The sequence below is a fragment of the Heterodontus francisci genome, unplaced genomic scaffold, assembly GCF_036365525.1.
Source record: "Heterodontus francisci isolate sHetFra1 unplaced genomic scaffold, sHetFra1.hap1 HAP1_SCAFFOLD_102, whole genome shotgun sequence".
Lineage (NCBI taxonomy): Eukaryota > Metazoa > Chordata > Chondrichthyes > Heterodontiformes > Heterodontidae > Heterodontus > Heterodontus francisci.
Genome location: NW_027140380.1, coordinates 6,139,071 through 6,161,711, shown reverse-complemented (window position 1 = coordinate 6,161,711; position 22,641 = coordinate 6,139,071). Strand labels below are relative to the sequence as shown.

General features: G+C 48.7%; 2 non-coding genes and 1 pseudogene across 2 annotated transcripts; 2 read left to right on the top strand and 1 right to left on the bottom strand.

Moving 5' to 3' along the window:
* LOC137359415 (histone H2A-like) overlaps positions 1-9,312 on the bottom strand; it is a 28,045-nt pseudogene extending 18,733 nt beyond the window's left edge.
* Positions 5,549-5,631, top strand: trnal-uaa (transfer RNA leucine (anticodon UAA)). Its single transcript has one exon. It is a non-coding gene; the product is annotated as a tRNA-Leu (tRNA).
* A 70-nt stretch (positions 9,313-9,382) lies between the features above and the next one.
* Positions 9,383-9,466, top strand: trnal-cag (transfer RNA leucine (anticodon CAG)). Its single transcript has one exon. It is a non-coding gene; the product is annotated as a tRNA-Leu (tRNA).
* Positions 9,467-22,641: the final 13,175 nt, after the last annotated feature.

The window sequence follows — 22,641 nt, the reverse complement described above, 5'->3', positions numbered from 1 at the left end:
CAGAACGGGTCCTGGGGCAGCAGAGGCAGCAGAACGGGTCCTGGGGCAGCAGAACGGGTCCTGGAGCAGCAGAGGCAGCGGAACGGGTCCTGGGGCAGCAGAACGGGTCCTGGGGCATCACAGGCAGCAGAACGGGTCCTGGGGCAGCAGAACGGGTCCTGGAGCAGCAGAGGCAGCAGAACGGGTCCTGGGGCAGCCGAACGGGTCCTGGGGCATCAGAGGCAGCAGAACGGGTCTTGGGGCAGCAGAACGGATCCTGGGGCAGCAGATGCAGCAGAACGGGTTCTGGGGCAGCAGAGGCAGCAGAATGGGTCCTGGGGCAGCAGAGGCAGCAGAACGGGTTCTGGGGCAGCAGAGGGCTCTCAGGAAGACACTCCTTTAAACCAGGCAGCAGTGAATGCAGGTCTGGCAGCCCTTTCAATATGGTGCCAGCACCTGCCGTTGTGTCAGATGTCGGTGCCATCGGTGCCTCGTTCCCTACCTCTGGTCCTTGTTTACATGGGCCCCACGCCTCCCCTTCATTAATTGGTCGGCTGCTCCGTGATCGGGGTCGGTCGGCCACATTTCACTCGTGTGGTGACGACACCCACTTCCGGTGCCTCTGCCGAGAGCCGCACCGTTAGTTTAAAATTCAGCCCATGGGGTCAAGAGTGGAAAATCTCCCCTCTGATTCTCTCTACTTAAAATGAAGGAGACACCAAATTAAAACTGATGAAACCAGGGATTGTATCCTGGTTCTTCAATCTAGTGTTCTCCCAACTGAGCTATTCCAGCCTCACTGTGAACTCATCTTCATTGGAGACAAATATAACTCCAGGCGGAATTTCCCCACCCGTTCATTGCTCACTTCAGGGGAATGGGAACCGACCAGATCGCGGAACTCAGATTATGTTAATGTTCTGCTCTTGATATCTTAATATTATCTTGCGTTTGAGCCACTTTTAATCAGGTTCTCGGACAAATTCTTCCATCATCCCTTCTCCCACATTCCCTCTCTCTCATTCATTCTTTATTCCTCACAATCCAGAAAGGGTTAGGAATCAGAGCTCACCCCCAAACCCTCTGCACACAGACCTCTGTCTGTCACCCTGTTTGATCCAAGAGACCAGTCAATAAATTACACTCTTTATAAACACAGAAAGGTGCCTCAGAGTGTTGGACAGAGATAAATACACTGAAGTCTTTTGAAAAAAGTTCATCTTACGGGTTGTTACTGAGCCCACAGAGAAGGGCGGGCCCAGGCTCCAGCCCCAGCCCCAGCCTGTGCTGTGTTAGCTGATGCCACCTGGTGTGATACTGAGCCACACGGAGCAGGAAAGGGCCTGGTTGTAGTCATGGCCTGTGTTGTGTTAACTGATCCCACTCAGTGTGGTAGGAGCCACACAGAACAGAATGGGCCCAGGCTCCTTCCTCAGCCTGAGGGATGATAGTTCTTCTCACACGTTGTTGTACAGAGCCCCACACAGAACAGGGAAATTACAGGCTCCATCCCCGGCCTGTGGTATTTTACTTCATCGCACCTGGTATGGTACGGTGTCCCCAGAGCAGGAAAGATCCAGCTTCCATCTCCGGCCTGTGCTGAATTAGCTGATCTGACCTGGTTGGCACTGAACCGCAATCAGGGAAGGATGGGCCGAGGCTCCATGGCCTGTGGTGTGTTAGTTATTCTCATTTGGTGAGGTACTGAGCACCATATAGAGCAGGATGGGCCTGTGCTCAGTGAGCTGATCTCACCTTGTGTGGTCCTGAGACCCACACACAAAGCAGGACAGGCCTGGGCCTCATCCCCGGCCTGTGTTCAATTAGCAGATCTCAGCCAAAAGATTTTGATAAGGTTCCACACAAGAGGCTTCTCGATAAGATTAAAGGCCCTGGTATCAGTGGTAATATATTGATCTGGATTGGGAACTGACTGGCAGACGTAGGCAGAAAGTAGTTACAGATGGATCTGGATCTGTTTGGAGACCAGTTACCAGTGGTGTCCCACAGGGATCGGTGTTGGGACTGTTGCTCTTTACTATTTTTATTAATGATCTGGATGTAGGTGTAGGGGGCACCATCTGTAAATTTACAGATGATTTGAAGATCTGTGCGAGTGTTTAGACTGTAGACGATACTCGACTGTTTCAGGCTGATCTTAATGTGTTGGGAGATTGGGTTCATGACTGGTAAATGATGTTTAATTTGGGTAAGTGCAGTGTTATTCATGTGGACAGGGCGAATGCTCAACATTCATACACCCTTCAGGGAAAAACAATAAAGCAGGTGGAGAAAGAAAATAATTTTGAGCAGAGATCTGGATGTTCTGGTGCACAGATCTCTAAAGTTACAGCAGCAATGCTGTGAAGTGATAGTTGGAGCAAATAGAGGGTTGGGCTGCATTCAGAGGACAATTGAGTATAAAATGAGGCATATTCTTGCATGGGATGTGAGCGACACTGGCAAGGCCAGAATTTGTTACCCATCCCTAATTGTCCTTGACAAGGTGGTGGTGAGCTCCCTTCTTGAATTGCTGCACTCCATGTGGTGTAGGTACACCCACAGTGCTGTTAGGAAGGGAGATCCAGAATTTTGACCCAGCATCAGTGCATGAACAGCGATATATTTGCAGATCAGATGGTGTGTGACTTGGAGGGGAGCTTGCACATGGTGGTGTTTCCATGCATCTGCAGCCCTTGTCCTTCAAGGTGGTGGAGGTCTTCGGTTTGGAAGGTGCTGTCTGCGGAGCCTTGGTGAGTTGCAGCAGTGCATCTGGTAGATGGTACACACTACTGCCACTGTGCGTCAGTGATGAAGGGAGTGAATGTTTAAGGTGGTGAATGGGGTGACAATCAAGCCAGCTGCTTTGTCCTGGACAGTGTCGGGTTTCTAGAGTATTGTTGGTGTTGCACTCATCCTGGTTTGTGCCTGTAGATGGTTGACAAGTTTTGGAGAGTCAAAAATCACAAAATTATTGCAGTGCAGAAGGAGGCCATTCGGCCCATTGTGTCTGCATAGAATCATAGAACATAGAAAGTTTACAGCACAGGCAGGCCAAAAAACGAGCCACCCAGCTGAATCCCATTGCCCAGCATTTGGATGGTAGCCCTGCAGGTTCAGGTACTTGAGGTGCACATCCAGACACCTTTTAAATGAGTTGAGGGTTTCTGCCTCAGCTACCCTTACAGGCAGTGAGTTCCAGACTCCCACAGCCCTCTGGGTGAAAAAACCTTTCCTCATCTCCCCTCTAATTGTTCAACACATCAATTTAAATCTATGCCCCCTAGACACTGACCTTCCTACTAAGGTAAATAGACCCTTCCCATCCATTCTATCCAGACCCCTCACAATTTTGTACATTTCAATCAAATCTCCCCTCAGCCTCCTCTATTCAACCCCAGCTGATCCAATCTTTCCTCATCGCTGCATTTTTCCAGAGCTGGCAACATCCTCGTAAATCTCCTCTGTAACCTCTCTAGTGCAATTACATCCTTTCTGGAATGAGGTGACCAGAACTGCACACAGAACTCAAGTTGTGGCCTAACTAATGATTGATACAGTTCCAGCATAACCTCCCTGCTCTGATATTCTATACATCGGCTAATAAAGGAAAGGATGCCATAAGCCTTCTCAACCAACTTATCAACATGTCCTGCTACTTTCAGGGATTATTGGACATTCACTTCAAGGTCCCTCACTTCCTCTACACCTCTCAGCATTCACCCATTAATTGTGTATTCCTTTGCTGTGTTTGACCTCACCAAAGGCATCACCTCACACTTCTCCAAGTTGAGTTCCATTTGCCACTTTTCTGCCCACCTGACCAGTCCATTTCTCCAGCTCTCCTAATGAGCATTTCACCACGTGCCTTGAGCTGAGTTACTCATCACAGAATTCCCACTATCTGATTTACTCTTGTAGCCAGAGTATGTATATGAATGGTCCAGTTAAGCTTTTGTCAATGGTAACCCCCAGGATGTTGATGGTGGGGGGATTCAGCGATGGTAATGCTGTTGATCGTCAAAGGGAGATGGTTACATTCTCTCTTGTTGGAGATGGTCATTGCCTGGTACTTATGTGGTGTGAATGTTACTTGCCACTTAGCAGCCCAAGTCTGAATGTTGTCCAGGTCTTGCTGCTTCTGGACACAGACTCCTTCAGTATCTGAGATGTCCCGAATTTGTCCTTTTATGAAACCTTGGTCAGGACTCACTTGGAATATTGTATCCAGTCTTGGTCTCCTCACATGATGGGTGATATTGAGGCTTTGGAAAGGGTACAGAGGAGAGGCATTCGACGAATTCCCAGTATAAGACATCTTGGTTATCAAGTTAGACTAAAAGAGTTGGGACCCTACACCTTAGAGAAACCTAGACTGAGGGGTGATCCGATTGAGGTTCATAAATAATGAAGAGTCCAATTTAGCATGGGAGAGGAGTCATAATGATGGCGGATCATCCTCCGCCATTTTCGCCACCTCCAGCGTGATGCCACTACCAGTCGCATCTTCCCCTCCCTTCCCCTGTCAGCATTCCGAAGGGATCGTTCCCTCCGCGACACCCTGGTCCACTCCTCCATTACCCCCACCACCTCGTCCCCGTCCCAGGGCACCTTCCCTTGCAATCGCAGGAGGTGTAATACCTGCCCATTTACCTCCTCTCTCCTCACTATCCCAGGCCCCAAACACTCCTTTCAGGTGAAGCAGCGATTTACTTGTACTTCTTTCAATGTAGTATACTGTATTCGCTGCTCACAGTGTGGTCTCCTCTACATTGGGGAGACCAAGCGCAGACTGGGTGACCGCTTTGCGGAACATCTCCGCTCAGTCCGCAAGCAGGACCCTGAGCTTCCGGTTGCTTGCCATTTCAACACTCCCCCCTGCTCTCATGCTCACATCTCTGTCCTGGGATTGCTGCAGTGTTCCAGTGAACATCAACGCAAGCTCGAGGAACAACATCTCATCTACCGATTAGGCACACTGCAGCCTGCCGGACTGAACATTGAGTTCAATAATTTCAGAGCATGACAGCGCCCCTCTTTACTTTCATTTTTAGTCATTTTTAGTTATTTTTTCTTCCATTTTTTGGCATTCCTTTTTACATTTTTTGCATTTATTTCATTTCATCTTAGTTTGTTCAGTTTGCTTACCCACTGTTTTTTTCAGGTTGTTTTTCTTCAGGTTTGCACTTGCTGATGTTCTATATTCAGTATATTCACACCTAATCTGTACTAATGCTTTGTCTTTCAAAACACCATTAACATATTGTTTGACTTTGCTCCGTGACCTTTTGGTCAGCTATGTGGCCTGGTCCAATCTGCACCTTCTCCTTTGTTATCTCTTGCCCAACCCCCACCTCACTTGTTCATAATCTGTGACTTTTCTAATATTTGTCAGTTCCGAAGAAGGGTCACTGACCCGAAACGTTAACTCTGCTTCTCTTTCCACAGATGCTGCCAGACCTGCTGAGTGAATCCAGCATTTCTTGTTTTTGAGTCAAAACTTTATATTGGAAAAGGCCAGATGGCACCCGGATCACATTAAATTTCATTTTTAGTGGTGGGTTAACGTACCAGAATGGCCGAGTGGTTAAGGCGTTGGACTTAAGATTCAATAGTCATGTGTCTATGTGGGTTCAAACCCCACTTCTGGTATCTGTGCTTTCAAAATGTTGCTCATTTGTTCCCTTACTTTTGCCTTGCACCATCATCTCTTCTGTCACTCTTGCCTTCCAACTGATCACAGCTTCCTATTATTTGATCTGCCCCAGCACCGTTCCTTGGCTCTGCGCTTGCTTATAAACTTGTAAATCTTTAACTTAATCTCCTCTGTACCCTGACAATGACCTTCTCATCCTTCCTGGATTGTGGTTCCTCACAGGATTCGCTGCCTCTCCGACTCCTCTCCAGGTAACTGAAGGCCCTGAGCCTTGGTCTCGCTTTATACGCTAGCTGGTAGTTGATTCCTTGCAGGTCTGCCACCGCTCAGGAGAAGCTCAAGACCCAGATCAAGCAAAGTATCAAGAGGAATGTGAACAAAGGCTCCCTGGTGCAGAGCAATGGACAGGGCGCCTCCGGCTCCTTCAAAATCAGCAAGAAGGAAAACCCAGGGAAAAGTGGGAAAGAAGGTGAAGAAACCAGCAGCCAGGAAATCTTTAGTGAAGAAACCAGCAGACAAGAAATCTTCAGTGAAGAAACCAGCAGACAAGAAATCTTTAGTGAAGAAACCAGCAGACAAGAAAGTGACAACAAAGAAAGTAACAGCCAAGAAAACGAGCAGCAAGGCGGCGGCAACGCCAAATAAGGCGGTGAAGAAAGCAGCGCTTCAGAAAAAGTCTCCTGCGAAGAAGGTCAAAAAAGGCAAGAGTGCGGCGGGCGGAAAGGCGCTGAAGAAAGTGCAGACATGGAAGAGCAAGGTCAAGCCGAAAGCAGCGAAGTCTCAGAAAGCAGGGTCTGGAAAGAAGTGAAAGCGCTGGAAACTTGTAAACATCTGAACACAAAGGCTCTTCTCAGAGCCACCCACATCTCTCAGGAAAGAGCTGATCCCCTGATCAAATGATCCCTGTCCCGGCCCCGCCTGCAGATTCCACATGGAAATGATTTGGAGTAAATCCAGGATCCCTGGTGACTCCCCTCCACCCAGCCCTTTCCCCACTCTCTGTCATAAAACAGAGGGATGTCCGGCCCTCACTCTAACTGGAGATGTGTGCGGTGCAGTCTCAGTTCACAAATTCAGGGGGAGAGTTTGTAAGACAGTAACATTGGCGGAGAAACCCCACCTCACAACTCAAACCCCAACACATGAGTTTCTCCAATTCAGCTGGAGTCGGGTGAAAACAGGAGCTGGGATAGGCTGTGATCGGGAATGTTAGGAATGGATTTGTTCAGGGAGGAACGTACCTGGAATCTCCGAAAATAATAGTTCCTTATTTCCCCAGATGACACATTCTGCAGTGTGAGTGAAAAGTCTCTTCACTGCTTCACATTTACTAATTGTTTGGTTCGAGATGAATAATGAGTCAGAGAGTAATGACAGGATCTGAAGCTTCTCTCACACCAGCCCTTGAATGACTCAGTGTGAAGTGTCCAATGTGTGAAGCTACTGCCAGGGTTTGTCAATCTGAACAGTTTCAGCTCAGTTACTGGGGGCCTGGAATCCCCGCAGTTTGACTCTGTCTCTGATTGGTCACCCGCTTCAAAATCCAATTCTTAACCAATAGGAGAATCACATATAAGTAAATAGAAGTTCTCATTGGCTCAGATTTTCCAATTGGAAAAAGCCTGGCAGTTCCAGAGCAGGAAGGACTTGAAGTGATGGAAAATTTCAATTTTCAGGCAACAATTTTAAAACCTCTCATTTTATGTTCTGTTTTACTGTATTTACCGTCACAAAATCCTGACGCGATTTTAGGAATCGTTTTCATTCGTCAATCTGTTAACTGGAAGCGGCGGGAGGAAGGTCCGGTTCAGCAATTTAAAACGGGACAAATATCAGCTTCCACTCTGTAAAAGGAACAAATTAGCGACGAACCGCTTCTCACAGGCTTCTCGGGGACTGACAGAAACGAGCGGTTTCTGATCTTTTCTCCTGAAAGAGGCGGATAATGCTGCAGGGAGCAATGAACTGCCCTTCACTTTCTGGCTGCTAATACACCCCTGACTTTAAACAGTTCAAACAGCGACTGATGCTTCTGCCGGAAAATGAGCAGATTCAACAGAATGATCCCGGTCCATCATGGCCAAAGACATCCAGCTGGCCCGCCGCATCCGCGGGGAACGCACCTTAGACCCAGCTTCAGTAACAAGTGTAACAAGGGCTCTTTTCAGAGCCACCAAATCAGCAAAGGAAAGAGCTGCCATCTCTGTTCATCATCAAACCCATTAGATTGGAGGGGCGGCCACATGGTTTCTGTTTTGTCACATCACTTTCCCGAAAGGCCTGCAGGACTGAGAGCTGATCTGGAATTTAGAAAGCAGCATTACCGGAGACTCATTGCTGCTCAGCACAATCTCAACCCCGCTCCTGGGATCCGTTAGCTGGCATTTGGGGAAAAGAAATGGATCCCAGTTTTATTTGGAAGGCATTAATGGAGCCGGGTCCGTTCACATGAGGGTTATTTACAAACATTACCCAATGAGTTCACTAATATTTGAATCCATTGGAGATCAGTACACAGGATATGTAAGGCAGCTCGGTCACTCTGACTGAAACCGCCAGTTCCCCGGGGCTGCAGACCCTGACACTGCGGGGAGAGAATCCCCGACTCTATCCCGCCGCCGGGGGAAACAGACAGCTCTGTGTCCGCAGAATAGGGAGGGCCGGGGGGAAGGCACACCTGAGAGCGCTGCAATGGACTCAGCTCCTGTGTGTGCACAACTCTCACTGATTCCGTCCTCTGGGAACAGTGCGGTCTAAACAGATGAGGTTAGGAGAGAAACACACAGCCCGAGAATGTCCTCTTCCTTCCTGCATTTACTCTGTTCCGGGAGCAGATTCTCATTGAGAAGCGGCGCTCAGATCACCGGAGAGAAAAAAAAACACAATTCAAACTGTCCAAATGAAAAACAGAGAATTAACCCGGACACTTCCATTATTAAATTAATTCATCAGCTCCGAACCAGTTCCCGTTAATGTACCGGGATAATCTCGGGATTTATAAAATCGAAGGCAGCGGGATTTATTAAATTGTTGATTCTGACACCCTGTAGTTCACTTCTTCACTTAACTAGAGGGGGAGATGTGTGAGCGGAGAGACAGAGCGAAATCCAGAGAGGGAACTGAACACACACCTGGACAGATGTGAAACAGGTCAATCCACTGTTACAATAACTCCATCACTGACTCCCTCCTGACAGTAACCAGTCCTTTCACAGAGACTGTGGGTGGCTCTGAAAAGAGCCTTTGGTTTATTTGATGACATTTTGGCCGCTTTACTTTTTCTGGGAGCTCTGAGCGCTGGTTTTCTTGGGCAGCAGCACGGCCTGGATATTAGGCAGCACCCTGCCCTGAGCGATAGTCACTCCTCCCAGCAGCTTGTTGAGCTCCTCGTCGTTGCGGACGGCCAGCTGCAGGTGTCTGAGGATGTTGCCCTCAGATTAGGAGATTATCTTCTTGTTGTCCCGGGCTGCGTTCCCGGCCAGCTCGAGGATTTCAGCGGTCAGATACTCTAGCACAGCAGCCAGATAGACCGGGGCTCCGGCACCCTCACGCTCAGCATAGTTACCCTTTCTCAGGAGCCTGTGAACACGGCCCACCGGGAACTGCAGTCCAGCCCGGGAGGAGCGAGACTTGGCCTTGGCTCGAGCTTTCCCGCTGGTCTTTCCTCTTCCAGACATTTCCACAATCTCACAAATACTTTCACAAAGAATGAATAATTTCCTTAGCATTGATAACACGTCGCAGGTAGTCAGGATGGCCGAGCGGTCTAAGGCGCTGCGTTCAGATCGCCAGTCTCCATTGGAGGCGTGGGTTCGAATCGCACTTCTGACACCTTGTGTTTTGACTGCACTGGAGGCGTTTGGGAGCAGCGGTGAAAAGCAAAGAGAAAGCAGGAAAGAACATGGACAAACAAAGGAACAATGGAACCAAAGATGTTGTCACAAAACATGAGAGTTGGAGGCAACCAAGCAAGCAGCAGGGCACATAAAAGATCAAAAATGTAACCTTTGTATCGGGGTGGAATATGTTGCCAATATCCTTAATGAATACTTTACTGTTTTCCCGAATGAGAGGGTGATGCAGATATTGTTATGAAGGAGGAGGAGTGTGAAGTATTGGACGTGATAACTTAAGGAGAGAGGAAGTATAAATGGGATGAGCATCCTTGAATGTGGAAAAATCACCAGGACCAGATGAAATGTACCCCAGGCTGTTGAAAGAAGCCAGGGAAGAAATAGTGGAAGGTCTGACCATCATTTTCCAATCCCTCACTGGATACAGGTGTGGTGCCAGAGGATTGGAGGTCTTGTAACGTTGCAATAAAAGCAAAATACGAGGCAGATCAAGCATGGCTGATCCTTTCGAGTAGAGAAACAGGGCTGAATTCCCTGAACCAGTGCTACAGCTTTCAGAATAGAAGGAGCCTATACACACCTGATGGGTTCCACTTAAACAAAAGAGCTGGAGGTGTTGACGGTCAGAACAGATAAAATGTGGAGGAGTGTTTGAAGCAGATGCTGTGTGGTTACTGTAGTTGTACTATGGAGTTATTTCAAGGAGGTGATTCTGAATGTAATGGATCAACGTGGACCCGTCCAAGGCAAAGGTTCCAAACTTCCCTGTGGTCCAGCCTGGTTGAATGAAACTGAAGAAAACAAATCACCCAGAAGTGGAAAAGAAATATAAGGCCATGAAAGCACAGAATTCAGATGGATGCAATACCAGATGGTATGGCAAGTGTGTAAAACAGCAACAGACTGGTGAATAAAACTTTCCCATTGAATGAGACAAGAGAAAAGAAGGGTAATAATAGTGTCAGGTGAGTTGTGACACGATTCACATTCCACCTTGATCTGAATAGGACTGTTGAAGGGAGTGATTGAGAAGAATAGAGGAGAAATGAAAAGAAAGGAGAAATAAACAAAAGGTCTTTTGATTTTAGAATGCTTGTTTTTGGAAATGACAGACTGTAAAGTGTGTGTGTCAGAAGATATAGAGCGAAGTTGGGTATGACAAGATCACAGGAAAGTTGTGCCCTGAGACAAGGTGTGTGTTGACAGGAAAGCTGCTTTCTTTTGCACAATATGTATTTTATTCATATAATTTGTGCAATTACATTGCAAAGCAGTTCAAATTTAATATTACATAAGGTACAATACAGATCAGTTTCCTTCAATAATGTACATGATGTATCTCACTATCCCTGCCTGCACAGGTTATATTTACAGTATTTACATTACACATCAAACATTCTCTGGTGCAAACAGCCCGAGGGGTTTTACACGGGTTCCAGCCCCTCACTGTACTGTGGCCTACTAGGGCCTTCGACTGCAGCCTTTCCCCATTGAGTCTCCATGGTGGCTTCCCCAAGCTTTAATGCCGTCCCACAGCACATAGTCTTGGACGTTGCAATGTGCCAGTCTGCAACACTCGGTCATGGACAGCTCTTTGCACTGGAATACCTGTCCCACGGCCGGGCTCGTTCTCAATAGAGATCGTTGCAAATGAACATTTCGTAAATCCGTGCTGTCCCTCTCACAATAAAGAGAACAGGATGTCTGGCAGATTCAGTGTGAGACAATAACACTGCCGGGTAAAGGCCGCTTTCCAACTCCAATCTTAACACAGGAGATTCCCCAAACAGCTGCAGTAAGGTGCTGTAAACTACTGGAAGCGGATGTGTGTGGAAATGGTGATGTTACTGAGGAGGTTTCTTAGTATAGAATGGACTATGTTTTGGTGGGAATATTACTGAGTGTTAATTGCATCGGGACCATATTTAAAAGCTCCGGCTTTCTGGAAAGCCTTGACTATGAAGGCCGAGTCTGGAAGGGTTTGTGTGGAGAGCTGGGTTTCGGTTCTACTGTTAATAAAGGGTTTGAAATTGGCAGCCCGGAGGAAACTGGAGGTGGAGCTGAAAGATGAGGGGCCATTCTCTCTCTGTCTGTCACTCTGGGTGTCTCCTCCATCGAGCTCTCTGTTTAATCTTCACTCTTGTCTCTTCCCCTCCCTGCTTTCACTCTGCCTTTCTCAGCCAGGTCCAGGTGGCCTGTATAAAAAGGAGCCTGACAGAATCAGTCTCTTTTATTGTGCACTGATTTGAGGAAAGAATCAACATGTCTGCCAGTAAACAAGAGTATGCTCCAGGCTGGCAGCATGTTAGAATCCATGAGGAAAGGCATCATCGCCCTCATTGACAAGCAGAAGGGGGAGAGGACAGAAATCAGAAATTGGTGGCCCAATTTCTGCTTAATGCTGACTACAAGATTCTGTCAAAAGACATAGCCAGTCGATTCAAGTCTGCTCTGGAGTTGGTGATTCACCCCGATCAGACCTATACTATACCAGGCAGGACAATCTCTGATAGCTTTGCGCTACTCAGGGATATGATCACCTATGTACGGGACAGGAGGGTGGACACCTGCCTCATCAGCCTGGACCAGGAGAAGGCTTTTGACAGGATATCGCACACTTACATGATGGATGTGCATTCCAAAATGGGGTTTGGGGAGGGAATCTGCAATTGGATCAAACTATTCCACACAAACAGCAGTAGTGCAGTCTCAATCAATGGGTGGGAATCAGAAAGTTTCCCGATCCAGTCTGGAGTCAGACAGGGCTGTCCTCTCTCACCTGTCTTGTTTGTTTGCAGTATTGAACCCTTTGCTGAGTCTATTAGGAAGAATGCGAGCATCAGAGGGGTGACAATCCCAGGCAGCGGAGGCACTCAGGTTAAAACCTCCCTGTACATGGATGACGTCGCCGTTTTATGCTCGGATCCACTGTCTGTGCGCAAAGTGATGAGCATCTGCGACCAGCTCGAAATGGCCTTGGGAGCCAATGTTAAACACGGCAAGAGCGAGGCCATGTTCTTTGGGAACTCGGCTGACCGATCCTTTGTCCCCTTCACCGTTAGGTCAGACTACCTGAAGGTGCTGGGAATATGGTTTGGTAGGGCTGAGACGTGCACCAAAACCTGGAAGGAGCGAGTAGCCAGGGTACAACATAAGCTGAGCATGTGGGAGCAGCGATCTCTCTCCATTATGGGTAAGAACCTGGTCATCAGGTGCGAGGCGCTCACATTGCTGTACGTGGTGCAGGTCTGGCCCATACCGCATTCCTGCGCTGTGGCGATCAGCTGAGCCATTTTCCGCTTCATCTGGGGATCCAAAATGATCCGAGTCCGGAGGGACACGATGTTCAAACCTCTGGATAAGGGCGGGAAAAATGTACCCAACGTCGCCTTCATCCTTATGGCTACCTTTGTGTGCGGCTGCATCAAGCTGTGTGTAGATCCCCAGTTTGCAAACTTCAAGTGTCACTACGTGCTGAGGTTCTATCTGTCCCCAGTGTTGCAAAGGATGGGCCTGGTCATATTGCCGCGGAATGCTCCATCCAGTTGGACTGTGCCGTACTGCCTATCCTTCATGGAAACGTTTCTGTGGAAAAACACCTTTGACCACCAATCCATCAGGCAGTGGTCTGCACGGAATATCCTCAAGGCCCTACGGGAAAAGGAGATGGTGGATCCTGTCGGATGGTCCCCTGAGCAGAAGTCCAAAGTCATTTGGCAGAATGCCTCATCACCAGAACTTTCAAACAAGCACCAAGATTTAGCCTGGCTGATGGTGAGAAGAGCCCTCCCTGTCAGATCCTTCCTGCACACCCGAAGTCTCACCCCATCCACACGCGGCACTCGAGGTGGCTGTGGTGGAAAAGAGACGTTGCCCACCTCTTTCTGGAATGTGTCTTTGCAAAGCAGGTGTGGAAGAGATGCAGTGATTTTTGTCGAGGTTCATCCCAAGCAGCTCTGTAGCACAGGAGTCTGTGCTCTATGGGCTGTTCCCATGGACGCACACCGAGATAAACATCAACTGTTGCTGGAGGACTATCAATTCGTTGAAAGACGCTCTTTGGTCTGCCCGAAACTTGCTGGTCTTCCAGCGCAAAGAGTTGTCCAAGACCGAATGTTGCAGACTGGCACATTCCAATGTGCAGGACTACGTGCTGAGGGACGCACTAAAACTTGGGGCAGCCGCAGCAAAGGCTCAATGTGGAAAGACCACAGTGTAAGCTCCCCTCACCACGCTGAACTGAGGAGCTGGATTCATGGGAAACCACTCGAACTGTAGCCAGAAAATATTTGTTTGCTGTAAAATGTACATGGCACGACAATGAAATGGAAGGGTTGTGAGGCAACTCACTCCTGTATTGAAGGAAACTGATCTCCTTTGCACTCTTTGCATTGTTTGACTTGGTGCTTTTTGGAACTGTTTTGTAATGTATTTTTTTTTTACAGATTTTTATGAATAAAGTATATTTTGGAAATTAATAAACGAAAGTCTGGCAGAGGTAAAGGAGGGAAAGGACTGGGCAAAGACGGAGCAAAGCGGCACCGCAAAGTGCTTCGTGATAATATCCAGGGCATCACCAAACCAGCAATCCGCCGCCTGGCTCGCCGTGGCGGGGTCAAGCGGATCTCGGGTTTGATCTATGAGGAGACTGGCGGGGTGTTGAAGGTTTTCCTGGAGAATGTGATCAGGGATGCGGTCACCTACACTGAACACGCCAAGCGCAAGACGGTCACTGCCATGGATGTGGTGTACGCTCTGAAACGGCAGGGCCGCACTCTCTACGGATTCAGCGGCTGAACAACTCGACCCTTTCCTGCAAACACAACAAAGGCTCTTCTAAGAGCCACCCACCGCCTCACAGAGAGAGCAGTGACCTCGAAACGGGAGCTGGGATAGGCTGTTAAGAACTGTCTGGAATAAATCTGTGCTGTGTTCGAGATACAAAACTAGAATCCCCAAATTTGACATTTCATTTGCAGCAAGGATGTGCAGTGGATTTGATTTTCTAAACGGGCTGTGTAAACAGTGCCCGAGGCTCTACAGTTAGTTATTTCCCCAGTCGACACATGCCCTCAGTGAAAAGCCACATCACTCCTCCAGAATCACTCATTGTTTTCCTAGAATTTCAAAATGATTTCGCTGCAATGAGGGAATCCGGGAGTTTTGCAGCAGCCGTTAAATCGGTCACTGGAACCAGACCCACTTGTGATGTTATTTCCCCCGAGACGGTGTTTCCTGCACTGAAACTGACAGGGTTTGTGAAACTGATCAGTTTCAGCTCATTCATTCAGGGACCTGGAATTCCCGCAGTTTGAGCCCGCGCTATCCAGAGCCCACTTCTGATTGGTCACCCTCTTCCCATTCGCATGTCTTAACCAATTGCCGAGCCTCGAATTAGAAAATACAGCAAATCATTGGCTTAAATTGTCGTCCTGGCAGAAAGGTTGAATTCAAAAAAGCCGCCAATTTCAGTGTTGGGCAGAATCGAATTACTCAACGAATCTCAATAACGAATTGGCAGCACATTTTATACTTTCCCCGATTTTCCTTTCCATCGATTGGGGTGCTAATTCACTCGGGTGCGTTTGCTAATACTAACTGTAATCCTCAGATCCATTTAACATTTCAGTAATCCTATTAAATACAAAAGGAATTTTGTGATTGAATTTCCATTGGAAGATCGTGAATTAGCACCCCGATCGATGGAAAGGAAAATCGGGCAGAGGATAAAATGTGCTGCCAATTCGTTATTGTGATTTGTTTATATAACTGACCAGGATTGACTTCACCAGAACGCAGCTACTAGCTCCCACCCCACTGACCGCTCTCCCCCTCTCTGCAACTCGCTTTCTCCCCCTCCTCCCTACTGGTGAAATTCCGCACTCTGGCTGTTCGCTCTCCGCACCCCCACCCCCCACCCTGTCCCAGCCCAGCCCACAGCTGCTAGCTCTGGCCGTGACACTCGCTCCCACATTTCTTCACCAGGCGCCACCTGCAGAAGCAGGAGGGCCGCAAGGAGTGACAGGGCGACGTAGGAGTGAGTGGCTGAGAGGCGGGAAGTGGCACGGCCTGGAGCGAGTGGCCAGAGAGTGGGGTGGTGCGAAGCGAGGAACAACTGGCCAGGGGAGTGGGGGGGGGTGGGGGAGCAGCGAGGTCTGGAGCGAGCGGCTGAGGGGGGGAATCGTCGAGGCCTGGAGTGAGTTGCCGAGGGGGGAGAGCTACAGCTTCAAAATCTCCCATTCAGCCACTTCCTCCAGCCAAGTGGTGGGGGGATGGGGTGGCTAGATACCCAATGATGCTTTATCACGCATGCACGAAGATGGATTTGTTGCGGAAATGTGATGATGTTGGCGCTGCAAAATGCTCGAGTATCTGACCGCTGAAATCCTCGAGCTGGCCGGTAACGCGGCCCGGGACAACATGAAGACCCGCATCATCCCCAGACACCTGCAGCTGGCCGTCCGCAACAACGAGGAGCTCATCAAGCTGCTGGGAGACGTGACCATCGCTCAGGGCGGGATGCTGCCTAATATCCTCATTTCCCGGCGGAGCAGCAGGAGAAGGTAGCGACTCTTCGTTGGGTGAGTGAAGGCATCAGGAGCTGTGTTTTAAAAGTAAGTACTTACTGTTTTACTTACTGTTTTCCTTGTCTTTGAGTTTCTTTTGGCGCCGGAGGAACCGGAAGCTGGTCGGCAGCGAGGACTCCTGGGTAGGTATTTTCCTTAAAGGTGCGGAGCTGAGTAAACCCGAGCCACTACACATGTAGTGTCTCCCACCCATCCTCCTCCTCTAACCTAATAATAAGACCCTTTTTACCCTCCTCCTCTAACCAAAAAGGACTGAGCAGGTAAGCTATTTACTGTTTTTGTTAATATCTATAGTTGTACTTAACTAAGGGGTAATTGAATAAAAGAAATGGCAGCCAGTGTAGTGTATTGCTCCTCCTGCAGAATGTTCGAGGTGAGGGGAACCTCCGGTGACCCTGCCGACTTCACCTGCTGGAAGTGCATCCGTCTCCAGCTCCTATCAGACCGTGTTAGGGAATTGGAGCTGGAGCTGGATGAACTGAGGATCATTCGGGAAGCTGAGGGGTTGATAGATAGAAGCTACACGGAGGTCGTTACTCCACAAATCAAAGGCAGCTGGGTAACAGTTAGAGGTGGGAAGAGGTCAGTGCAGGGATCTCCTGTGGTCGTTCCCCTCAACAACAAGTATACAGTTTTAGATACTGTTGGGGGGGACGGCCTATCGGGGGCAGGCTGCAGTGACCGGGCCTCTGGCACGGGGTCCTGCACTGTGGCTCAGAAGGGAAGGAGGGAAAATGGGAGAGCACTAGTCATCGGGGACTCGATGGTGAGGAGTACGGACAGGCGGTTCTGTGGGCGCAGGCGAGACGCACGGATGGTTTGTTGCCTCCCTGGTGCCAGGGTCCGTGATGTTTGTGATCGCGCCTTCAGGATCCTTAAAGGGGAGGGGGAGCAGCCAGAGGTCGTGGTGCACATTGGCACCAACGACGTAGGAAGGAAGGGTGGCACAGATGTTAGAAGTGAGTTTAGGGAGTTAGGCTGGAAGCTGAAAGCTCGGACGGACAGAGTTGTTATCTCTGGTTTGTTGCCGGCGCCACGTGATAGTGAGGCTAGGAATAGGGAGAGAGCACAGCTGAACACGTGGCTGCAGGAATGGTGTAGGAGGGAGGGCTTCCAGTTCTTGGATAATTGGACTGCATTCTGGGGAAGATGGGACCTGTTCAAACAGGACGGGCTGCATCTGAACCAGAGGGGCACCAATATCCTGGGAGGGAGGTTTGCTAGTACTGTTCGGGAGGGTTTAAACTAGTTTGGGAGGGGGATGGGAACCGGACTTGTAATCCAGGGACCAGTGGGTCCACTCAGAAAGACAAAGAGTGTAGTGAGGTATTGGGGAAGGTAGCACTGTCACAGAGGACAGATGGGCACGGAGAAGGGTTAAAGTGCGTATACTTCAACGCAAGAAGCATCAGGAATAAGGTGAGTGAATTGAAGGCGTGGATGGGCACTTGGGACTACGATGTTGTGGCCATCACTGAAACGTGGATAGGTGAGGGGGAGGAATGGTTTTTGGAGGTACCTGGTTATAGATGTTTTCATAAGATTAGGAATGGTGGTAAAAGAGGTGGGGGGGTGGCATTGTTAGTTAGAAATAGTGTAACAACTGCTGAAAGAATTTTCGAGGAGGATCTGCCGACTGAGGCACTGTGGGTTGAGGTCAGGAACAGGAAAGGAGCAGTCACCTTGATGGGAGTTTTCTATAGGCCCCCCAATAGCAGCAGGGAGGTGGAAGAGCAGATTGGGAAACAGATTTTGGAAAGGAGCAGAAGTCACAGGGTAGTAATTATGGGGGATTTCAACTTCCCAAATATTGATTGGCAACTCTTTAGATCGAATAGTTTGGATGGGGTAGTGTTTGTGCAGTATGTCCAGGAAGCTTTTCTGACTCAGTATGTAGACTGCCCGACCAGAGGGGAGGCAATATTGGATTTGGTACTAGGTAATGAACCAGGGCAAGTGATAGAGCTGTTGGTGGGCGAGCACTTTGGAGATAGTGATCACAATTCTGTAGCATTCACTGTGGTAATGGAGAGGGATAGGTATGTGCACCAGGGCAAGGTTTACAATTGGGGGAAGGGTAGATATGATGCTGTCAGGCAGGAACTGAGGAGCATAAGTTGGGAGCATATGCTGGCAGGGAAGGGCACGGTCGAAATGTGGAACTTTTTCAAGGAGCAGATAGTAGGGGCCATTGATAAGCATGTCCCTGTCAGACAGGGAAGGGATGGTCATGTGAGGGAACCGTGGTTGACAAGAGAGGTTGAGAGTCTTGTTAGGAAGAAGAAGGATGCGTATATAAAGTTGAGGAAAAAGGGCACAGGCATAGCTCTGGAGGGATACAAGATGGCCAGGAAGGATCTGAAGAAAGGGATTAGGAGAGCTAAGAGAGGGCATGAAAAATGCTTGGCGGGTAGGATAAAAGAAAACCCCAAGGCCTTTTACGCGTATGTCAGAAATATGAGGATGACCAGGGGGACCATAGGTCCGGTCAAGGACAATAGCGGGAGACTGTGTGTTGAGCCGGAAGAGATAAGTGAGGTTTTGAATGAGTACTTCTCTTCGGTATTTACGAATGAGAAGGGGTGTATTACTGAAGAGGACGGTGTGAAACAGACTGGTAAGCTCGAGGAAGTGCTCGTTAGGAGGGAAGATGTGTTGGGGTTTTTGAATAACTTGAAGATAGACAAGTCTCCCGGGCCTGACGGGGTATATCCAAGGATGTTATGGGAAGCAAGGGATGAAATTGCAGAGCCGTTGGCAATGATCTTTTCATCTTCTCTGCTGACGGGGGTGGTACCAGGTGATTGGAGGGTGGCAAATGTTGTGCCCCTGTTCAAGAAAGGGAATAGGAACAACCCTGGGAATTACAGGCCAGTTAGTCTTACTTCGGTGGTAGGCAAGTTGATGGAAAAGGTGCTGAGGGATAGGATTTCTGAGCATCTGGAAAGACACTGCTTGATTCGGGACAGTCAGCACGGTTTTGTGAGGGGTAGGTCTTGCCTCACAAGCCTGATTGAATTCTTTGAGCAGGTGACCAAGCAAGTGGATGAGGGTAAACCAGTGGATGTGGTGTACATGGATTTTAGTAAGGCATTTGATAAGGTCCCCCATGGTAGACTTATGGAGAAAGTCAGGAGGCATGGGATAGTGGGGAATGTGGCCAGTTGGATTAAGAATTGGCTAACTGATAGAAGGCAGAGAGTGGTCTTAGATGGTAAATACTCAGCCTGGAGCCCAGTTACCAGTGGCGTGCCGCAGGGATCAGTTCTGGGTCCTCTCCTGTTTGTGATTTTTATTAACGACTTGGATGAGGAAGTCGAAGGGTGGGTCAGTAAATTTGCAGATGATACAAAGGTTGGTGGAGTTGTGGATACCGAGGAGGGCTATTGTCGTCTGCAAAGGGACTTGGATAGGTTGCAGTGCTGGGCTGAAAAGTGGCAGATGGAGTTTAACCCTGAAAAGTGTGAGGTCGTCCATTTTGGAAGGACAAACATGAATGCAAAATACTGGGTTAACGGTAGGGTTCTTGGGCATGTGGAGGAGCAGAGAGACCTTGGGGTCTATGTGCATAGATCATTGAAAGTTGCAACTCAAGTGGATAGGGCTGTGAAGAAGGCATATGGGGTGTTAGCGTTCATTAGCAGAGGGATTGAATTTAAGAGCCGTGAGGTGATGATGCAGCTGTACAGGACCTTGGTAAGGCCTCATTTGGAGTACTGTGTGCAGTTCTGGTCGCCTCATTTTAGGAAGGATGTGGAAGCCTTGGAGAGGGTGCAGAGGAGATTTACCAGGATGTTGCCTGGAATGGAGAATAAGTCTTACGAGGAAAGGCTGAACATTCTAGGCCTCTTCTCATTAGAAAGGAGAAGGATGAGGGGTGACATGATAGAGGTTTATAAGATGATCAGGGGAATAGATAGGGTAGACAGTCAGAAACTTTTTCCCCGGGTGGAGCAAAGCGTTACAAGGGGTCATAAATTTAAGGTGAAGGGTGGGAGATATAAGGGGGATGTCAGGGGAAGGTTCTTTACCCAGAGAGTGGTCGAGGCATGGAATGCCTTGCCCGGGGAAGTTGTTGAGTCAGAAACTTTAGGGACTTTCAAAAGGCTTTTGGATAGGTATATGGATAAAGGAGAATGATGGGGTATAGATTAAATTGTCCTTGACAGAGGACAAAGGATCGGCACAACATTGTGGGCCGAAGGGCCTGTTCTGTGCTGTATGTTCTATGTTCTATGTTCTATCCAGGCCTTGCTGCTGCCCAAGAAAACCAGCGCTCAGAGCTCCCAGAGAAAGTAAAGCGGCCAAAATGTCATCTAATAAACCAAAGGCTCTTTTCAGAGCCACCCACAGTCTCTGTGAAAGGGCTGGTTACTGTCAGGAGGGAGTCAGTGATGGAGTTATTGTAACAGTGGATTGACCTGTTGCACATCTGTCCATCTGTGTTTTTTAATTTGCTCTGTTTTTCTGCTCACACATCTCCCCCTCTAGTTAGGTGAAGAACTGAACTACAGGGTGTAGAATCAACAATTCCCAGGATCGGGGGTGAGATTGTGCTGAGCAGCAATAAGCCTCCAGTAATGCTGCTTTCTAAATTCCAGATCAGCTCTCAGTCCAACAGGCCTTTCGTATTTTAAATATCACAACAGAGCTGAGCGGGAGTGAGCGCAGCCTCAGCTGCACCGAGTCTCAGGGGCTCTCACGACCCCAATCAGAGCCGCCAGGCCTGGCAGACGTGCAGCAAGGACCCCGGGGGAGGGAGGGTGCACCATTAAAGTGATGGTGCAGCACCTCCCCCATCCTCGCCGCCACTTCCCGGTTTCTTCTCCCGTTTATCTCAACATTAAGAAGACGCTTTTGCTCTGGACTACACTGGTTATAAAGTAAGACCCAACTTTGTCTCTGAAAGTGATGAATAGCAGCAACAACAGCAGAATCCAACCCCTGCAGTTACATGTGAACTTGCTGATGTTGCAGCAGATTGAATGACTGAGTGAATCCCTTCCCACACACATGGCAGGGGAACGGCCTCTCCCCAGAGTGAATGTGTTGGTGTTTCAGCAGATCATTACTGCTTTTCAAGCTCTTCTCACAGTCAGGACATTGAAAAGGTCTCTGATCAGTGTGAACAAGTTGATGTTCAGTGAGGTTGGATGACTGAGTGAACCCCTTCCCACACACGGAGCAGGTAAATGATCTCTCCCCAGTGTGAACTCACTGGTGTTTCAGCAGGTTGACTCTGGCTGGGTTCAGTTCTACACTCACTGGTTCCTCTCTCTCTCCTCCCCTGAAGGTGCTGATTCTGACTGTATGTACATGCTCTCTCCCCCTCCGACCCTCCCTGTCCAATGTAGTATCCCCCAGTTTTGGTGATGTGCTCTCCCTGACCTGTCTCCATTTCTCCTTCTTATACAGACTTGCCCTGACTGTCACTATTTCATAGAATCATACAGCACAGAAGGAGGCCAATCGGTCTTTTGTGCCTGTGCTGAATCTGTGAAAAAAATGATGCAATTAGTCCAACCCCCTGCCTATTTCCCCATAGTCCTGGAGAAATTCACTTTGAAATATTTGTCCAATTCCTTTATGAAAGTTATAATTGAATCTGTTTCCAGCACCCTGTCAGACAATTCATTTCAAATCCGAATCAGTTACTGGGTAAAAAGATCTCTCCTCACCTTTGGCCAACAATCCCAGCTTCCCCACCCTGTCCAGAGAACTGAAACCCCTCATCTCTGGTATCATTCTCGTAAATCTCCTCCAAACTGTCTCAAAAGCTTTGATGTCCTTTCTGAAACCTGGTGCCCAGAACTGGACACATTACTGTAGCTGAGATCGAGCCAGCGACGCCCACATCCCACGAACGGATAAAAAAGCGCTCCCTGCCAAATCCCCAATTCTTATCCATTTACAGACGCTCCTTGCCCAGTCCCCAAATCTTATTCATTTAGAGACGCTCCCTGCTCAATCCCCAATTCCTATCCTTTTTCAGACGCTCTCTGACCAGTTGACCTTGCTGGCGGGCAGTTTCGGGAAGCCTCACAGGGAAAAGCTTCACCGCCACCCGCAGGGACACAAACGGGATTGTTCCATCCTATTGTGGCCTTGACGCCCTGCTCCAGCTGTGTGCACCCGCTACGGGCGCGGTCTCCCTGCACTTTGTGAATATTCCGCTCCATGTGCAGATGGAGCTCAGCCACTACAGCGCCTGCTCTTTCTCAGAGACAAGGCAACTTCTGGAGCGCAGAGCATTCTGGGTACCACAACTGTCATTAATGCCAATCTCTGACATGATAATCAGGTTTTATTTCCTACATTTCATTTCCTGGTATGTTAGTGCGTGTTTTCTTTTGTACCTGTCAGTGCCTGGGAGGAGAGAGTCAGCTTCACTTTGTAGCCGTGAATTTCTGGTGTGAGAATGTGGGTTTTTACTCTGTATGTTTCAGTTTTTGGTTTCTGACTGTTTCTGCTATTGCTATGTGAGTTAACTTTGTGGAAAGAGATGCAGTGGTTTTTGTTGATCTTCATCCCAAGCAGCTCGGGAACACAGGAGTCTGTGCTCTAC